The 21,896-nt window shown below is 37.6% G+C and overlaps 1 long non-coding RNA gene across 1 annotated transcript in view; it reads right to left on the reverse strand.

Annotated features, from left to right (window-relative positions):
- Positions 1 to 21,549, reverse strand: part of LOC112944945 — a 76,899-nt gene extending 55,350 nt beyond the window's left edge. The window contains exon 1 of the long non-coding RNA XR_003248891.1: positions 21,436 to 21,549. This is a non-coding gene — a long non-coding RNA (uncharacterized LOC112944945). The remainder of the gene's footprint in view (positions 1 to 21,435) is intronic.
- Positions 21,550 to 21,896: the final 347 nt, after the last annotated feature.

The following is a 21,896-nucleotide window of genomic DNA, read 5'->3' on the forward strand; positions in this document are numbered from 1 at the left end:
CCTCTCAAAGCAAGGTCAGATGTAGGCCTAGACCAGATTGCTCAGGGCTTATCCAGCTGGGGCTGGAGAACCACCAAGGCTGGAGACTGCAATGACCTTCCATTTATTTTCCCTGCACAGGTTTGGGCACCTCACTCTGGATAAATCATGCTGAAATGTGCAATAGTGTTCAAATTTTGCCAGGAAGGGCAGCCACCCAACCAACCTCACTTAACTGGAAATGTCTTCGTGTTGGACATTTTGTCTCTTTGCAAGTCTTGCTGAGGATGAAAGACCAGAGAGAGATCATCCAAAGTAGTTTTTCTTGGGGGGGGGGGGGGGGAAAAAAAAAGTCAGTTAAATTATGATGGTGTTTTTTCTTTCACTCCCAGGTCAAAATTAAGAGCCAATCTTCCCCACCAATTCTGTAAAACTTTTTCTTCTCCTGAACTTTTATTGCACTGGTATTCACAAGCTAAGTTAACAGACAGCTAAAAATACTTATTTTAAAATGAAAATATCATCACTTAGGGTAACAGCGACATCAATACCATGAGAAAATATTCCTTATCTGAATGCATAGCTAAGACATGAAGGAATAGAGATGACAGACAAAATGGAACTGGCTGGTTTGCTCCTTATACATAAAAAATCACCATCTTCCTCTCAACCTGATGATTAAGTGATATCAGCCATACACCAATTGTTGCCCTTGTCTATTTTTTACACTGTCAAAGATGGAAGCTGCCTTTCAAATGCACAAAACATAAAAATCACTGTAATTAAAGGAAATGCTACAAATTCATTTCCGTGAAGCTAAAAAAAAATATATAAAAAGAGGAAAAAACAGCAAGGAAGGAAGGAAGGAGTTTAAAGCCTAGATGTTTAGACAGCCCTGCAAGCCCCCTTGTGACCTTACTCTGATATTTAACAAAACATTAATCTTCTTGCCAGCAATTATAAAGAATACAGTGATGTAGCTGGGACTCAGTGAGTGAGTAATAGTAATTCCATTGTTCTCTTTTATTTATGCCTTGGCTGTACCAGGCAGATGAGGTAAGTTGGGGCTTTTTATATGTTATTATTCTGAACTGGCAATACATAAAGGCTGATTACACAAATATCTGTCTGTTTCTGAAGCACTGTTTCACACCTCCTTCCAGCTCATGATCAAAGCGTTTCAACATTTTATTATGAAATCATGAATCCCCCCCTAGTTTGCATATGAATTATAGTCTTTTTAAAAAAAAAAAAAAAAAAGAAACACTGGTGTACAATAGTGACAGTGCCTTTTGAACCAAGGAACAAAACAAGGTGTTAAACATTACTTCTTGAAGGCAATGACTGGCTGAATAATTCTGTTTGTTGGAGCAGTCCAACCTCCCTATTGAATGCAAAAGCCTTGAAAGCAGGAAGAACAGGCCAGTGATTTTGTTTTATTTCTAAGGAGAGAGGGAAAAAAAAAGGGGGGGGGTCTACTAGAAAGCTGAGAAAATGTTGCCATGTAGCCATAATTACAACAAAGCTGAAAGAGCTTTTCTGAAATGTAATATTAAAAACTAGTAATAATTCAACTATTAATTTTATTAACATCCCACTGTCCAGTTCACATTTGTGCCATTAAAGCACATTAAAAGAATGCAAAGCATAGCCCAACAAGTTATAAACAGGTATCCTGCACCTACTTCAGAGGAGGTATCTTTACATCTTTACACATCACTCTACGTTTTAAGGACTAATTTCAAGGAGCAGTTTCATAACCAAAATCACGATGCTCAATCATTTTTTTGCTTCAGAAAGGAGAGAGATTAGGCCATCCACACTGAATTTTGAACCTCTGGCACTTCATTACCTAGCTAAAAGATGAAACAACAGAGAACAATCTCCCTGACCCCAGCACTTCTCTATGACTACTGGGTTAAAGAGCATATGGCCAAGGCAAGGGCCAAGCTACCGATACTTGGTTTATTAAAGATTTTCTTAGGTCATAAGTAGATGGATAAAGTCATTATACTTCTTCTGGCAATTGTTCCACGAGCAGCCAAAAACCTGGCTGCTTACATGAAGAGTATGTACAGCCACAAACTGAAGCATTAAAAGTTCCACAGGAAGTTAAGGAAAAATTGCCTGACAGTGAGGGTGACAGAGCACTGGAATCTTTTGCTGCATGGTATAATTTCTTTTACCAGACAGTTCAGGACACAATTTGAAATATTTTGAAAAACTGGTTGCCATTTTAGACTTCTTCCTGTGAAAACTTGGAGTATGCATCTTTACTCTTACAACAGTTTCTTGAGTTCAGCGTAAAAGGTGGATTTAGATTCTTCCCATTAACATAGTGACTGCATTTTAGAGAGCATTTTAAAGCAGAAGAGTTACATTTTGTCAGATTAGAAGTTACGTTGCTATCAATACACATTATTACTGAAAAAATTTAGCTCATATAAACACATTTTATCTTTACATTTCCTCAGAAGCTTTGGTCTTTCTTACCTTCTGTTCTTCCCAGCTGTATGGCGACAAATTTCTACAGAAATGTTTTTTGGCTTCTGCTTGGCCTTCCACACTGGAGACCTATCCACAGTAAGCTTGGCTTGCCTTACATTTGCTGCTGCTATACAGTATCTAGAGCAACCTTTGAATCTGGTTTCATGTTTGTCAGATCCTGGTCCTACCATTTCCACTTGCAGTTGTGTTTAATGAACACACTCCAATTCTATGCTTACTGTTGAAACCAACTCATGTCATTTTCTCTTTTCCTGCAAGTTTTCTCATTACTTGCATGTTTGTTACATTTCTTGAATTCATTGATCGTTCTCACACAGAAGTCCAGTTTACAAAGGCATTTTGCAATGCCACCTTAATACAGGACTGCAGTTTTGGAAGCATTGAGCCTTTTAAAACTTCTAAACAAGCTCTTATGGTAAAACCTATATGTGGTCTCAGGCCAAAAAGTATGAAACTGTAAGGCTTGACCTTTCCTTCTTGGTCACCATCCTGAGAGGCATGTAAGAGAACAAACCCATACATGTTCTTTGCATAAATTTTCACCAACATCTTGAGCTTCAGCTTTTGGGATACCCATTTGCCAGGCAGACCAAAAGGATTCCTGATGGTTCTACACAGGTAAGGAAGCCCCACAAAGGTTTGCAAATGCCTGAGCTCCCAAAACAGCCAAATGTTGCAGTGTTGAGCAGAAAAATTATTAATTACTTAAAAAAAAAAAAAAAGAAACTCTGAATATATACATAAAATGGCTACAAGACAAAGCCATAAAATTTTTTTTTGAAGATAATCCTTTGTTTCTATAGCATCTCTTCTCATTATAAACTTTTTTAAAAAATCTATACTTAACAGATAAGAAAATATCCATTTCACATGGATGGAAATAGACAGCAGGGTCCATCTGAATACTAGACAAATATTTCCATTGCTCTACACAAGAAACCACAGTCCAAAAGCAATGCTTTCAAATGGTAGATTCATTGAGAGAGAGCAATAACTTCATTTACATAATATTAGTAATTCTGCTTCCAAAGTCAATTTATGTGAATTTGTAAGTTATGTTAATACTTATCTCCAATCTTACCTCGAATACAAGCCAGCATCTTTAACTAATTAACAGCAAGGAGCATCAGTAAAAAAAAACACGTTATATTCACTTGAAAAATATAAGAGACTATTTGTATCTGTTACCCCGTTATGATGGGACTAATGTAAGACTATCATTTCACATATTTCTCTGTCTCCAACATTTCCTTGCTCCTTAGTGCCAAAGCCTATTGTTAACTGTTCATAAAAGTTAGTGACTCTAATACATTGCACGGGGCCTCTCTCTCTATTCATGCTGAGATCATATCTACTGATTTGCTAGCTCTTCTCCTCCAGGTTCTGCACTGCAGTCTCTTCCTTTTTGAAGTTTCTATTTTCATAGATGACCATTATTTCTTATATTTAATTCCTCCTAAGTGCTGTAATTTCCCAAATGTTTTTAATTCCATAAGCTGTTTCCTGTGATCTTCTCCAGACTACTTCTCAGCATGGTTTTCAGTTTTCTCCGGGGCTATATTTTTTTTTTTATCCACCTCTTCCTCTCTTCTCTCAGCATACAACAGCACTGGCCTCCTTCAGCCATAGCTCATTTGTCTGTTTAGCATCTGTTTGTCATTCATACCCCTTGATGTTATAACACTCATCTTTTTCATATTCTCATCTATAGCCTACTGTGAATATTTGCACAGGGCTTTAGAGTCACTATGGAGCATTTAGTTCTATTTCGTCTAATAGGATATTTGCGTCCTTATCTTCAATAGGCTCCTTCTTCCTCAGGAAGTTTTAATATTGTCATCACTATTTCAAATTTACTGTTTCCTGGAGCTGATATTTAATTAGAAAACTGTAAAGGGGCAGTGTATTTGCCTAAGCCCTAGTTGTTCAATCTACAGATGCAAGAGTCCACTCCTGAATGCACAGTTTATCACACCTCAAAAGGCAGACTTGCCCTTACTCTCACTACAGATGAGAAGCCCACTGACAATCTCAGAGTTTGTCCATATACTCAGAAATCAAGGAATACTGAAAAACAAACTGGCATAGCTTCCATGGGAGGAGAAGGAAAAAGCCAACATTGCAGAATTAATTTTGGATAGAAAAAAAACAACATCGAAATGGTACACAGCAGACAGTTTTACCTCCTCTGTTTCTATATGGATTTAGGCACTAACTCAGGGTAACCAAGAAAAACCTTTATACCACATTCTATCCTGAGGATAAATTAGTTTTGTCTATTAGCATTTATATTTTGACAAAGCTCAAAGGCCGAAATTGCATATCAAGGCCCAACATATCAATGCTGGGTAAAACACACCTATTTTTTTATATGAAATGATTGGTCTTGCAACCTATGCATCTAAGAGATAAGGAGGATTAAAAACAGACAAGAGAAGCCCAATATAACAGTGAGATGCTAATAGCTACTGTAATAAACAGTCCTCCTGCACCTCAACTGCTTGGCCGTGATTAAACTAATTTAATAAATGCTACCACGCTAAGAATAAGAATTAATAGCAGAATGGTAATTTATTGTCTTCTCTCTTCTGTAATTTACTCAGCACCAAAGTATTTATTAGAAACATATTTATTGTGTACTCAATTCTGGACATGCCACATGTTCTTCTACTTACGATGCAATAATATGCAATAATTTGCTTTTGGATTTTTTTAGTGCTATTTAAGAAGACTAAAGCTGAAACCGGAAAAAGTCACTAGATAGCAGTACTGAATGTGAGATCAATTTCATAGGAAGAAATTCATGCCTCTAATGAGAAGTTTGCTCTAATGAAATGAAGGAGATCAAAGCTGATACAAAGCAAAACTATATAATGAAACAGCGATTTAAGAAGCCTGGGACTTTTTTTTTTTTTTTTTTTTCCATTTTAAGATAGGTTACTTATTGTTTGGTATTGTTTATTCTGATGTCTGTACATGGATTTGATTATATTAATTAGATTATTGGTCAGATTCTAAACTATTGTAAATCAGAATTGCTCTTCTGACTCCAGCAAATGACAGTGATTTACACCAGTTGATGATCTAGCCCTCTATGCCTTACAAATGGTAGATAACAATATTACAAAGCAACTGAAAAGTTCACTTGTTTGTGAAAATGTTCCTACTTATGGCACTTTTGTAAATGGATAGAATTTCTTGCTGTAAATACTTTAATTAGCATTATAAAATGAATCAAAATTTAATTAAAGATGAAAAAAGCACTATGGAAATTTTTAAAAGGATAAAGCCAGAAAGAAACACTGCCAGGTTTGAATGCAATTTTAACAGTAATCTGAAACAACATCTGAAATGTGTTATATAATTTTAAACATATACTAAAAATTATTTTTTCCAGTTTAGAGCAAGTGTAGACTCAACAGTTGTTCCAGAGCTTTTAGTTATTTTCTTCTCTATAGCTAGATGTAAACAAACATGAATGCTATTTAAAAATGTTACATCAGGCAAGAATTTAGTCAGTGTATTTAAACAGCCTTAGACTACCAGCAGAATGTAGGGGAATCTAGAGAAAGTAAATGTACTATGAACGTGTTTTATTTATTCAAACTGCGATGCTCTCTCAGACACTTTTTAACCTAATGCTTTAGTCGAATACTGAAAAATATTAATAAGACAATCACATGTGTGTTCCCCACTTTTGATCTATATAATGAACATATCTGACACTTCTTCTAAAAGCATTAATGACCCCAAGTAACCATCCAGGTTTTACCAGCGATTGTTGCATCCTGCATTCCCTAAATTCTCCTGTTTCTCAGAGATGAACTATTCACATTCTGAGTTCAATGACTGTCAACGGCGCTGCACGGTTTCCCCACTATGATGACTACAATCTTAGTAAGGTTTATGAAATGCTCACTAAAAAATGAAAAGGTAAACTCTTTAAAATTGGGACCATTTTAAATTGTCCCAAACTGCAAGAACAGGAGCTTCTTGAATGCAAGAAAATTCCCTGGGGAAGGAATAGCTCCATTCAGTCACTGGGATGTGTTGTGGCCTCCACGGACACCAGCAGATCTCCAGGGAAGCTGGTCACTTTACAGCTCCTCTGTTCCAGTGGCGCTCACTAGCCCTCAAACATCTACAGAGACTCCACGTAGCTGACACATTGTGAGGCCAGGTGAGAAAAACTGGATCTGCTGGCACCAGGATAAAACCAACAGGAACACAGGACTTGCCTATTGCAGTGTAAATATGACTACATGTTAATATAAAAACATAACACCACAAAAAGCCAAACCTGACTTCATGATGGGATGAAGATGCCCATATCCTCACTGAAAATTAAGCTACATTTAGTTGTGTCTTTTTATACCTATCTATTTTTAATAATGAACGTAGATGCTACATTCTGCCATGTAATGAGCATTTCTGCAACTGCAGAAGCTCAAATTAAAAGCCATACAAGTTCTCCTCTAATTTATGCATTTCTTTTTAAGACATTACATCCTTGATTTTTCCAAGAATGGATGTATAACTTAGTCTTTTGGGCAATGATCCATTTTACAAATTTCTTGATCACTTCTCTGATCTTCCCTTAAGTAAGGGAAAAATCATTCCAGGATGAAAGCCTAGTTTGGTGCAGATTAAAAAAAAAACAGTTTAATTTAACATAGACAACTATTGTTTCATGTATATCATACACAAACACAGCATGCAGATACTTACCAGTATCACTTAGAAGTCACCAAATAATTTCATTCTAGTAACCCATTTTTAATGGATAAATTTATGGAACATTCACGCTGAACATAAAACAGCCTGTGCTCTGTATAATGTTTCAAATAGGAGTGCTAAAATGGTGCATCTCTCTCCCATTGAACTAAGGTTTTATGTTTCTGGCAGCAGTTTTGGAAGATAATGTACGTTTTAGCCAAAACCTCCATTCAGAACATAACCTTAGTCCTACTTTGATGTATAAATATAAAAACAGAGTTCTTCAGAAAGGGATAAAACCCATGTTATTTTCACATATTATATTCTTTTCTTCATAATGTCAAAGATAATTATCTTAGTGGAAGGCTTCTCCATGGATTATATTTTCCTTTTCTTTCTAGGCTACCCTCAAGATGAATGAACTTTATCTTTTCAGGAAGTTAAAAATTTTATTTAAAATGGGAAATCTTGTGGAGTCCCAGGGTTAAGTGCATGGTTTCAAAGCTGATATGTTTTGAACATATGGCTTTCTTATTTCTAGCTATATTTAACATTCTTTTATCTTGAAACATTTTCATCAATTTCTCAGAAATGCCATTTGTTTAAAAAAACCTTTTTGAGAATCAAGTCTCCAGCAGGACTATCTCTTTCCTCTATTTATACATAGGACACAATCCTGGCAACATTTTAACTACAGCAAGTTGGAGAAATTCCACCTGGACTAAGTGTCCCACAATCAAATTTGCTCGTGTTCAAAGAAGATGGTTCATTATCAGATAATAACTGAGACTGCATTGCCTTTTTCTTTGCATCGAGGGAAATGATATCAGTTACCAAAAAGTTTACCTCAGGGGAGTGGGCCTACATTAATTCACCATGAGCCTGGCCTGGTTCTTAGAGCTTGGTACATCGCAATTCTCTATGTGCACCCAAGGTCAGGATGGAATTCCTACTGAATCTATCAGTAATGCACTTGACTCTACAGCATACATGCTTCCTTCGTACTTTGTGGGAAAAAAACAGTACTGCCAGACATTTACCTATGAAATGGTTCAATTGGGGGATCAGGACCTACGAGATACAAAATCTAAATCAGTTCTACAGAAATCATGTTTCATGGTTACTCAGAACAACAACCCTAAAACACTCTCGGGAACCACGCTACTTAATACAATCAAGAAGGAACTGATCTTGAATAAACACAGAATATTTTGACATCTACAATAAAGTAAATATATACAGTCTTGACTTCAAGCATGAGTAGGAACATTTCAATCAATTAAAACATTAACGTAAGCAATTTCAATTGGATCCAGAGTACTTATCCTTTGGAAAAACAATACCTCTTGTCATGTATCGTGTTTGTCTAATATTGGTATTACATAGCAAGGTAAGCATTTCTGGTCAAATTACAAATTTGACTACAAATTACAAGGGAATACCAAATACCGAAGATGCTTACAGTTACAGATATTTCTAAAGAATTGTGCACCACCTGTTCTTGTCTCCCTAGAGGTCCATAGAATCATAGAATCATAGAATGCCGAAGGTTGGAAGGGACCTCAGAGGTCATCGAGTCCAACCCCCCTGCTCACGCAGGGTCACCTAGAGCACGTGGCACAGGGCTGCATCCAAGCGGGTTTTAAAGATCTCCAAAGAAGGAGACTCCACAACCTCTCTGGGCAGCCTGTTCCAGTGCTTTGTCACCCTCACAGTGAAGAAATGCTTCCTTAAGTTCCTGTGGAACTTCCGATGCTTCAGTTTGAAGCCATTTCCTCTAGTCCTATCCCTGCCCACCACTGAAAAGAGGCCGCCCCCCTCCTCCTCACTGCCTCCCTTGAGGTATTTATACACGCTGATCAGGTCCCCCCTCAGCCTCCTCTTCTCCAGGCTGAACAGACCCAGCTCTCTCAGCCTTTGTTCATATGGTAGATGTTCCAGGCCCCTGATCATCCTGGTAGCCCTGCGCTGGACTCTCTCCAGCAGCTCCACATCCCTCTTGTACTGGGGAGCCCAGAACTGGACGCAGTACTCCAGATGTGGCCTCACCAGGGCTGAGTAGAGGGGGATGATCACTTCCCTCGACCTGCTGGAGACGCTTTTCTTAATGCACCCCAGGATCCCGTTGGCCTTCTTGGCCACCAGGGCACACTGCTGCCTCATGGTCAACTTGTCGTCCACCATGACACCCAGGTCCCTCTCTGCGGGGCTGCTCTTCAGCAGGTCCACCCCTAATCTGTACTGGTGTCCAGGGTTATTCCTCCCCAAGTGCAGGACCCTGCACTTGCCCTTGTTGAACCTCATGAGGTTTCTGGCCGCCCAGTCCTCCAGTCTGTCCAGGTCCCTCTGGATGGCAGCACAGCCCTCAGGGCTAATCCAAAATCCAACCCATTCTCCAGCTGTGCTTATTGTGTTACCCCCTTATCGCTGCACAAGCAGAGAAGAGAGATCTACAAAGTTCTGATGAAAAAGCAGGCACTCAACCTGGAGCCATGAGATACGTGGTTGCTACAGCCCTCTCCCAGCTTGTGGATCCCTGGTGAATATTCTCAGCATCTCCTGACAACTCAGTATCACTCAACAATTCGCTCAACTTCTCATATTAGAGTTATTTTTTAGTAATTTCTTCAATTATTTGGGGGAAAAAAAAAGTAGAGATAACCCTGCAAGAATTCCCCTTACCTCTTATAATGTTCAACTGAGTTTAAATGGATTACTGTATCACATAAGTACAGCTGAGCACAGATAATAGCAGGACTGCCATATATCTCACAATTATCAAAGATCAGTGATCTTAAGGACAAGGTATTTCATTATGGCCTCCTCAGAGACTGCGCAAATTGTGGGAAATACCACAAAACCTCACAATAGCTCACTGGCTACAGGAGAAAAGAAAAAAAAAAAAAGAATATTAATACCATTGGGTATTACATTTGGGCACCTCAAATATGATGAAAAATAATAATTATAGAGATAAGTGTCGCCAATGCTACAATAGCATAAAAACAGAGGTAGTATACTCTTGTGATCACAGTTCCAAATAGGTATAACTTATCTCAGAGACTTAAGTATGTGCTACTAATGCTTTTATTAAATGGTAAGTCTATACTTTGGAGATTCATGATCATGAAAAATATTGGACTTTACATTAAGGATGGATGGCTACTCATAGAAATTACTATTTCATCATTGCATCTCTTATGTACACACTATCAGAATTATTTAAAGGATTGTTGATACTGAGAAAGGAGTATTGATTAGAAGACCCTCCATGAAACATTAGTCATATTCCATGTTTCAGAACGGTACAAGATTTTGTTGCCTCTACTAAGAAGAATATCTAAAGCCTACTTCATCACAGCCAGGTAGCACAGAGCAACCAATCCTCAACTGCACAAGTAATGGACAAAAACTAAACTGGGCCCATAATGTTGTGGACAGAGCCATATTAATGAGTCTGACTTCTAATTCAGGAACTTACAAGACTTAGAGCTCTTATAAGAACTGAGGTGCTCATTTTTCATCAACATTCAGCCAGTATATTCAGTATTTTCTTTTCTTTTAAAGTAAAGAATGAATGGAAGGTCATTCCTGTGCTAATCTCAGCACAGCACTATTTCCTTGCTGTATATAACTCTATTTGTAACTCTTCTAAATAACCTTGATCTCTGCATTTTATTACTTGGTTGTAAAGTGTCATAGCCAATTTCAATATCAATAACGAAACATGAAAATAAAAAGCAACAATAGAAAACAGCCATCTTAGGATCCAAGCTTTTAAAAATGAAAAAAAGGGGTAAGAGATCGAAGGGCAGGCTCCCACACTTGCACATACAGTGTTAACTCTGCGTGGCTAAACCACTCTTCAGAAAGGCACAGGCTACCACTTCAGAGCAAACATTCTTTAAAAACGAACCAGTTGCAAATGTTGCGCTTTTTTTTTTTTTGTAATAATACATCCTAACTCTGGAAAAAACCCAAGTATATAGCTTAAGGGACCTTCAACTACCTGTATTTTATGGGTCTTTTCCAAGAAACTTCCTTCAAGTTTTAGCATTTTCCCTCATTTTTTCTTTGAGTGCTGTCCAACTCCCAAAGCTTTCACCTTCCTAATCAAGTCAGTGAAATCATACAGGTGTCAAAGAGCAAAAACCTCACCTCTGGATTTCAAATATTGGTCGCACCATTAAGCCTGACACAAGACCCTTTTAATTTAAATGTAATCTCCAAAAGACCAAAATTACCAGCAACATGTTCTCATTAATTCCTGTAAGGGATGCTCAAGCTTTGACCCCGTATTGTTCTCCTTATCGAGAAGTGGCTGAGTCATGGTATTAATAAGCCATCACTCATTTAAGTGGTCATTCAGTGCTGGGTGTGTGCGGGGGAAGATAGGCTCATCCTTTTGAAGCGGGACCCGGCAAGCAGGGCTCCTGTAATAGGCTGTGATTATTTTCACTATGAATGCTCCCCCGGCTTTCAAAAATTAAAAGGAGCACTCATTTTCCTGCATGAGTATTTCTCACACTGGGGAAAAAAAAAAAAAAAAAAAAGAAAAAAAAAGGAAAAAAGAACACTTTGAAATGTAAATGATTTAATCTTTGCAAACCCCAGCTTCAGAGGGAGGTACAGCTTCATTTACAAAATGAAGACATTTTAGGAAATGATTATCATTGTAAAATTGAGGCCAGCAGGGAGTCTGAGTTCAAATTCTTAGAATATCAGCAGTGTAACAAGTTTGATCTTCCCTACTACACTGCTTGCATTTGCTTCTGTGGGTTCCAGCAGAGAGCCTTTGTCCTTAGGAACTTGTTCCCACTCGTTTCCCTTGGTTAAATAAAACAGTTATGCTTATTATTTAAATTTAGTCAGTCCAATAAAATTCAGGGCAAGCTTAAAAATAAAAAAGGAAGTTCAAACTCATTTTGATTAACGTATACTCTATATGTACATTCAGCTTAGACCATGAAAAGGTTGACAGCTCTGAAGGCAATTTTTTTTTCAGTGCATAGTACAGGCAACAGCTTTGGGTAGTGTTAATAAACGGTCCTACCAATGTCCAGAAAAGAGACCACCCATCACGGTGAGAGAATATTTCATTTAAAATTTAGACACTAAGTCCTTAATCTCTCTTCTACAACTTCCAAAGAGAATGGCAATTATTGTCAGTGGTAGTAAAGGATTTTTATCATATCAGTCAGGCTCATTATAAGCTGTCGGAGATGACAAATTTGTATCACAAAGACCAGATGGCAACAGCTACCGTATGACCACGGTCAGTGACAAGAACAGCAGAGTCGGGCCACTCTGCACAGCTGAAATGCTGGTGAGCATTTCATCCGAGAACAAGGGAAACCCAACAGAAACTAGGATCAAACTGTGAGAAACAGATCTCAGATGCAACAAGTTATAAATGGTACAGGTGATCCTGACATACAAGTTCATCTCTCACTTCGTGTTAGAGAGTGGTTTCAATGGAGTTGCTTCCACTTTGCACTACTAGGGAAAAGCACAGGAACTTGATCACACTGCCATTGCTGAAAAGCCTTTTCTATCTTCCAGCTGTAAAAAGATGACTTAACTCTAGAATATCAGAATGCCAGTTTCCTTATAAGAATTCCCTTGCTACCCCTTTGAAGTTACTCCAAAATACTTTAACAGCATGGGTGAAACTCTATAGTCACTGCGAATAAGAAATGCATACACATACTTGCAACATAGGAGAGAAAAATACCAAAATGTGTAACACTCAGTATCTGACCAATATTTAGAAAACAAGAAGATAGATCAGAAGCCAGGTATGCTTGTATTCAAATAATGTGCTAGAATTCAAGTTAGCCCTGAACGCCAGGCAGCCAAATCTACAGGAGGCTTGTTCAAACAAACTTAGGGAAGTTTACCTTTACTCTTCGTGAAAAGCAACATACTGACAGTAGTCTCTCATGTTCCAAAGAAAGAGAAGGAAAAACACATTTCTGTTAAAAAGAAAATGCAATATTTCAAGTCAAAAAAAGGAAAAAAAATACACTAAAATTAATTTAAAAAGGATAAGAGAGGTATCATAAACAAAGCTCAACATACAGTGGAGCTCGTTGCTTACTGCTTTTTATGGGTTTGAGCAGGTGTTTTGTTTGCATGCGCTGAAGCAGGAGGCAGCTGTTCTCTCTAAGGTGTAATGGCTCCTTTATGAGCATCACCAGCACCCATGCCAAAGCAAGCTCACACAGCAGAGCTCATCTCCCCCTATTTCCTTTTTGGTCAAGGTTTCTTATTCTTAGTGGAGCCACACACCTGATAAGGGTTGCAGACTCCAAGATGAGGAACTGGAACCAGGAGGAAATGCTAAAGTCATGCAGAGTAAATTAAGGCTTTAAATCCAAGTGGTCAGGTGTACCCAATGATCGTGTTACAAGGTCGTTTCTAAATGTCACTGATGTGAAAGGCACCTGTTCAACAGAGGACTGACACTTCACTGGTAATATTACTCCTTGAGTTATTTAAAGGTACCTAAGAATCTTTAGATTTGATGCTTGTAACAGAAGACAAATGGTGGCTGGAGCTGGATGAGCCCAAAGTCAGACAATAAACTTTTTGACGAACTAAGGAAAAACAAAATATATTCTAGATGCTCACCTTGCCAGGGCAGAGACTGCCTCAATCCTTCATCCAAAAAAGGCAGCAAGGTCCTCCTGTACTGTGCTAATACACAGGACTCGGCACCATTCCCAACCTCTACCTGCAGGAGAGGGGCTGGAAGCACAGGAGTGAGATGACTGTACCCAGGGAAACTCTTGTGAGCTGGAAAGCAAGTCCAGGGAATTCACAAAGGGCTGGTCTTCTAAGTAGACTATGACTTTCATCATCAGAGATTTATTATCAGCTCTATCCTATTACCAACCATACTTAACATTGTAGCTCCCAATTACTTTTTCCAGTTAAGAAAGGAAGACTATCACACCTTAATTAAAGTTTCTCAGAATACTGAAGAGCAAATTTGGGATCAAACGCATGAGTATAAAAATGAGACAATGGGCAACAAAAGCACTCTTTGAATTATACTTCTTTAGCTCCACATTTTGGGCAACAAACTCAATACTTTACCTAGCTTTCTTGGAGAAGCTGAAATCAGTTCTTGTAGTGGAGGAGGGAGCTTAGTTAGCTGCCTAAAACTGCAGTCTGCTTTGAACTACCCAACAAAAACCGTGCTTTGTGATTAATTCACTATCTTCAAAGTTCCCACAAACTCTTTTCCAAGTCACTTTCTTAAAATTCTCTTCAGTGACAGATATTTTACACATTAAATCTATTTTTCATGTTAGCCTAATGAACAAGAAGGCTGATGTAATCCACCGGGGGAACATATATTCTGAGTTTTCATTCAAGCTTTAGAGTATTGTCACAGTGCAGCACAAAGGAATAATCTGATTGTTTCTCATAAAGCAAGAACAAATCATGATTGAAGGATTTCTTCTATTTAAAGCTATGCTTTGCAAAGCCTATTGAACTGGTTAGAAGAGTCATCTCTGGTGCGTACACTAACTACACAAAGCTGCTGCACAGTTGCCATTCAAGAGCTAATTTAGTACCAAATGGTCAATATTGCTGACCCACAGATCACAAATATCATGAGATATTAATTTATTTATATTTAAATCAGGCTAAAGCTGAAGAGAGAACTTTCAGGCGATGCATTTACAACTAAAATGAGCATAAGTTGGAACTTGTGCTTTATGCTCGGGTGCAGCTGGGATTTGAAAGCGCTGCCGCCAGACGGGCGCGAGGCATTTGCCTTTGACAAAATAATGCCGAATTTGTATGAGTGGGCGAAAAAGCGTCAGATTATATCACCTCGCAGGTCAGCTGGAAAACACAATATGTATCTCGATGGTGAGAAAACAGAGTGAAAGGCAAAAAACAGGTGCCGGGCACCTCAGCGCGAGGCACGGCCAGCGGGACGAAGGCTGCGCAGGGGCTCCACTCCCTCCGCTCCCTTTCCTTTCCGCGGTCAGACCCCAGGGCGAGCCGGGCGGCTCTCGCAGGTTTGACCTCCGGGCAAAGATAACTCTTTCATACCCCCTGTTCCACTTTTCCACTTTGTATCCAAGCCCTCTGCTATAAAATGTAAAACCAGCACATAGAGCACACTGCTTTGGAGGTCTGCCACTTGCATTCAGGCAACCATTTGTACTTTTGCAGGCGTAATCAATCTCCTGTTGCTATCAGCAGGGGAGTGGAGCTTTGCTGCTTTATGGCTTAAAAGTAGTTTTGTGCAAATTCTCCTTCCCTCCCCCCTCCCTTTAGCTCCAGTACTCACAGGATTTCCAGGGACATGGGCTGGAGCTGAGAAAAGAAGCTTGTTTGATTTAAGCACAGAGGGGTTTTTTGTGTGTGTGTTTATATTTTCTCTGCATCTATTAAGGGGTGAGGGGTAGAGACTTCATTTATATGTTAATATTAGCCGGCACCCTGACTAAACTGACAGAACTATTTCATGGGAAGCTGACAAATTTTGTCAGCTAGGCTATCTTTCCACATCTCAATAGTGGCAATAATCTTGATTAGCAAAACAATTGGGGGCCAGAGAAGTCCTGCTGCTCCAAAGACCCTCTTTCTCAGGTTACAGTTTGCTAATGTGATGAATCCAGAGAGTCCTTCAAGCTTGAAAAAATTCCCCAAAGCAGCTGAATTTAGGCAAATGAAGGGAACCATTTTGGAGGCTGGACAAAAGGGGTTAATTTGATCGACCATGTCTCCATAGTCTTATAACAATCATTTACTTAACAAGCATATAGAGAGTCATTCCATGGAAACTGGTGGAGTTAACAGAGGAAGTTCGAACAGAATATCTGTTTATCCCAGATGTGTGGGAATTTTAGCCAAAAAAAAAAAAAAAAAAAAAAACCCACCCCACATAATTGCTGCCTGCAGTACTGATTCTTACATAGAAACAAGAGCACAACTAAAAGGGCTCTAAACACGTCATTTCGGCTATGAAGCAATATGAGCTTCCATTTTTATTAGCTAGCTGCATTGCTAATTAAACCATTAGAAATTAACTGTTTCAAGGAAGTGAAATTGTGTAAAAAGGCCTGCGAACTCTTATTTTCAGGGTAATTTATGGCACCTATTTTTGCTTGCAGACATGCGTTATTTAAAATCTTTCTGAGGTGTACTGATCCCCATTATTCCAAATTACTGATTTATTACATAATTGACTATATTCTGCTCTCATTATCCAGCTCAAGTTTGGTGGACTAGTTCTAGTGCAGTTATGCTGCATTTGCATTGAACAAACAAAACAAATGGTTACCAGATATGTAAATAGATGGAAATTAATTTGATCCTGTTCAGTACAGGGTATAAAATCACAATAAGATGCAAACATCTTAATTTTGTGCTCTATTCTTTAGCTTTTCATGCATGCATTTGCCAATCTAGTATAAGTTGATATAAACCAGACATTATTTGTTAGACAGATTCTGTTTAGTTCCATGTTCGAGGGCTAATGCAATTTTCAGACTTGCATTGGAAAGAACTACTTCTGTGCGAGTCAGATTTTTCTCACAGTTATCCCCATTTTGGGGATAATTTTCTTATTATGTTAAAGAAATATAAACTACCACTTATGTTTTATAACACTAAGGATTTTGACCTGGTATGTACTAGTATATATTAGCTTTAAGTATACTTCTCGCTGGGTACTACATATCTGCTTCTCATAAACTCAGAAGCAGCTTTGGCTTCAACAGGTTTCAAAGTGAAATGTTCTTAAATATTCTGCAAGTGTGAAAGAGGGACTGCTTACCTCATCATGGGAATGAGAGGAGGAAGATAAATGCTGGTATTTTTGTTTCTTGTTCTTTTGTACAATCGTGGAACTTACTAGCAATCTTTTCTTTTAAAGATGCCACTTATGGGTGTTGATATTCTGTTTACACTTTCTCCTTTCTTCATCCTATTCCCTTTATATTTTAAAATGGATTCTTGATAGCCTCGAATTTGATGAAAATTTCTGACTTAAGTAATTGTAAAGTGAACAAGTAAATTTTCTTCAATTTGACTAAAATTTGTGATAGGATATGAAGGTGAACATGTTTTTAGTGCGCTCACTGGAGAATGCAGGAAGAGATGGCATGGAGGTAGAACGGATCAGACATCAGCTTGAGGTTCCTTTCCCTACCAGTTCCTTGAGATATAGGATATTTTCATCCTACTTTATATGGGGAATTACATAATTAGTTCAGAAAGTGATCGACTATAGTTTACACGGGATTGTAATTTTTAGCTGAAGGTACATAACTTTCTGCTTGATGCATTACTGCCAGATAATGAGAACAAAATGCCATTTAAGGCTGTGTTCAGGCAGGATATTCAGTGCTTCTGTGTGTGCAGGTACTACCCCTGTGCTATGCTAATTGTGCCTACTGTTGAAATGTTTCCAGAAAGGTATTAGAAAATGAGAAAGTGACAAAACTTGCATCAAGCACTTAGTTAAATTCTTTCCACAGATTTAAGGAAAAGAAGGTAGCTTGCTCTTTTTTCAAATATCATCAGCAATATGAATCTAGAGGACAACATTCAGTAACAGATTAATAAGCAAAGTATGAATAATTTAAAAAAAAACAGAAAAACACAAAATCATAAAATTAAGCAAACCAGGGGCTAAAGGTCAATCTAAATTCTCAGAGCTATATCATTTTTCAAGTGGTGACACAAACAGCCACAAGTCACTGAACTCTGCAATGCCAGGACCAAGGTGAAGCAGCCTGAATTCTACGTGCCGCGCACAGCCCTGAAATGCCAAAGCTAAGTAAACTCTAAGTTTCTATATGAACAGCAACGAACTCACTGAAGCAGAGAATGGAAAAAAAAAATTAAAAGTGCTCAATTAAACTCCTGCAATGCCAAGTTATACATGAAAGAATCAAGCAAATTTCTCAGGAAAATAAATCAACCAAAAAATTCTGTTAGTCTCAGGTTGCTGTAATATGTTACACTGCCGGAATCAACTTTAATTCTATTATCCTCTGATGGTAGGACTTCACCTAAGATAAGGAACTGACTTAAAATATCTGAAGAGTAAATGGCAAAAAAAAAAAAAAAAAAAAAAAAAAAAAAAAAAAAAAAAAAAAAAAAAAAAAAAAAAAAAAAAAAAAAAAAAGCATTTTTTTCCAACAGAAAAGCAAGAATACATTCCTCTAGAGAGACAAATTTTGAACTACCATATAAACTACAAGTCGTCTGACACAGTCCCAATCTGTCTGGTGTTTTCAAATGGTTCATTCTGTCACTCCAATACTACTGATGCATTGCTTGGAGGAAATGAAACGCACCATAGACCAAAACACGATGCAAAATCTACTTTCCTTCCTTTCTGAAGAATTAAGGACAGATATGTATTTCTTTACCCAGAGATGAAGTTTGCCACTTGACTATTCCTGGACAAGAAATGCTATATCACTAAAAAAAACCTGCAGCCAGAACAACCATCTAGTTTGTATCACTGTAAGAAAATTATTTTGCCAAGGTGCTTGTTAGCTTTTCACACAGCGAACGCCTAAATTATCAGATTACCTATTTTTTATTGATCACTTCAGATAATCTTCAGACTAAATGTCATTTTTAAAAATAAAAACATAGAGGAATGCAGGTCTCAAGGTTATTGGAAAACGTAGGATTTCCTTTTATATCAAGAAGGATGTTTTTTAAATAGCATAAATATACCCCCCCCCACACACACACAGACCCAACAATGGCATTATTCAAAGTAATCCTTACTTTATGATAAGATTAAAAAAACTGTTAAGATTAATACATATATACAAAAAAAGTCAAATCTTTTTGTTCTCTGGTATTTTGCACAGATATTTTCCTTAGCATTTTGTCTTAATTCTTACCTTTTCTCAGACCTATTTCCTAATAATATTTACATTAAGTGTCATAGAAGTGGCTAATCCCCTTACAAAATATAAAATTCTGAACATGCACAATTTTGCATATTTAACAAAAGCAACTTAGTCGTATTTCCAGACCTTTGTATTTATGAATGTATTAATTTTTGCTTCATAAATAAATATAAGTCTTGAAAATAAATATAAACTCCACATGCTCACATTTTGAGTTCAGCTGCATAAATTTACATTTATAAATAAAACATCACAGAAAATGAAAGGGAGAAAACACAATTTATACCTGAAGTTTTCCTCAATGATCTGAGCTTGGGTAACACTTGTGCCATAATTGAAACTTTCCCATGTCCTAGCTGCTTCAGTACCCCAAGTTATTGCTGCAGGTGCATTGTGTTAAATTTTTAATACTTTGTACTGTGTAAAGCTGTTTTATTTTAGGCTCTAATGATTTTTTTTTTTTTAAATACTCAGTGAGACACGAACCAAGTTAAATAGTCTTGAAAGTGAATCATTCATCAATCATGACAAAACATAAACACGAACAACACATTATTAGATCAAAGATGCATCTGCTACATTATAAAAACATAAGATTGTCTGAGCATTTTATTTAATATTACCTTCATTATATTTTTAATTGTGAGAAGATGTTTCTCATAGTTTACTTAGCAGTGTTTTTATGGATGGGCTAATCACTATTCTGAGTTTTTTCTCTCTTAAAGTTAATATTTCCTCACTAAGAATGTATCATGTGATTATTCTCCATGAAGTTAGATTGCTTTATACATGTTAGAGGTTAAATTCCTCTATAAATGATATTAAAATAAAGAGGAATGCTGAAGATCGGTACTGTGCTGAGAAATTCTCTTGACCACACTATGCCATTGAATTCCGCTGACATATAATATAGAACAAAGTTTAAAATAGAGAGAATGAAGGAAATGCATCCAGAGGAACCTATGTTCCTTTTCGGGAATTGCACATAATGTGACACAGCAATTCAATCATAACATACTTGGTACCCTTAGATCTCAAGGTTATCTGCAGGCCACTCTAGATCCTACCTGCAATTCAGAATAGTTTCTGTAGACCACTCCTCATTCCTTTTCTATTCCATTTATTTTCTTTTGAATAATTTGACCAATCCATTAAAATTGTATGTAAGCTGTGCTGTCCATGTGAGAGAAAATGAGGTCAGACCTTTGACAGCTTTCATTGTCTTCACTAAGAACTGTGAAACGCCATCAATATGTCAAGTATTAAACTAGTATTTTGTGGTACCAACCTAGATCCTTGTACCTCTCTCCTTCATGTATTTTTTTATATCCCTACTACTTCAAGGTAACAAACCTCAAGCTCTTGGACATGAAAGATTTTTCTCACCAGAGCAAATATAAGGTCTAGTAAAGGTTATCTCATCTACTTGAAATAGCAGCAGCAGCAGCTTAAATCTGAATGTACGAACAGAGAAATCAGCTGTTAGAAGCCTGCATCTAACTTGCAGGATTACATCTGCTGATGTAGCAAATGTGCCATTTAGATAGGGGGATTTTCCCCTTCCTTTCTTGTCTGAAGGAGGCATGGTTTAAAAGCTTGGAAAACAGATACAGAGAAGTCTATAGCATCATCAAAGCCCCTGCACCTCTCTCAGAGAATCACTGACAGTCATCGTTACTCCTGAAACAGATCATTGCTTTCTTTTTTCCAAGAATGATATATATACACTGAGGTGTCTATCCTGCTAGTGGGAGGCCACAGATGATGCATGACAGGGACATCATGTTTTTGAGACGCGCAGAGGCTGAGTGAGTTGCCTTAAAGCTTGAGCAAGATGAAGCACTGAGCCCTAGGACGCACAGAGAGACCGAGCACCAAGGACTCCTGCTTCAGGAAAACATAGTGGGACTGAGCATGAAATGACAGAAGGTCTAAGAAACTACAGAACCTCCAAGAAGAAGCTAAAGGCTAGTATAATGTCCTAAATAATGTCTCCCTAGCTTCTGGTATACATACTAGAATAGCAAGTATCATATGGAACATCCAGCCCTCTCTAGAACGTGAACTGTGAGGAAACACCAAGACTAACAGTGCAGGACTCAACACCTAAAAATCCAAATTATGAGAGAGACCTGCAGCCATAAAGATTATTCTTCCCCAGATAAGCACAAAATAGGACAGAGAAACATGTCCTTATTTTCAAGGATTTTTAAATATTCCTCTACATAAACTAATGAATGAGAAAAAAAAGAAAAAAAACCCAAAAACTCATATGACAGTGTCCTTTTGTGTCAGGAGATTCGTGTTCATGTTTTCCACAACTTACCTGAAGAAGTGATACGAGTCCTGCAGGGCTGCTGTAGTATCTTTTCTTATATCTTATCCTCTCAACCTCCATCCGTTAATAATTAGCTACGTAATCCACATGTCATGTGATATAGTCATCAAAAAGTGATGTAGCTGCACATAACACATACAAAACAATATGAGAAGATACTTCTAAAGAGAAGAGAGAACCTTAAACATTAATAAGTAGCAAATCTATGAAATCAAAGCATTTTCCTCCTTTTTTTTTATAATAGCCTTTCATTCTTTTTATGATTTGTCTTTGAAAGCTCTTAAGCTCTTTCTGTGGATGACAGTTGATATTGTTCTTCCATCCTGTGGCAGACAGCGTAAGGGAGGGAGGAAAAAAGCCTATTGTACAGCTTCTCGTCTCTGAAACATGATTTTTATAATTAATATATACAACTGAGAAGAGAAAGGTACGTAATAATGAAGTGCAAT

Source organism: Nothoprocta perdicaria, unplaced genomic scaffold, assembly GCF_003342845.1.
Source record: "Nothoprocta perdicaria isolate Ctin4 unplaced genomic scaffold, notPer1 scaffold_18, whole genome shotgun sequence".
Classification (NCBI taxonomy): domain Eukaryota; kingdom Metazoa; phylum Chordata; class Aves; order Tinamiformes; family Tinamidae; genus Nothoprocta; species Nothoprocta perdicaria.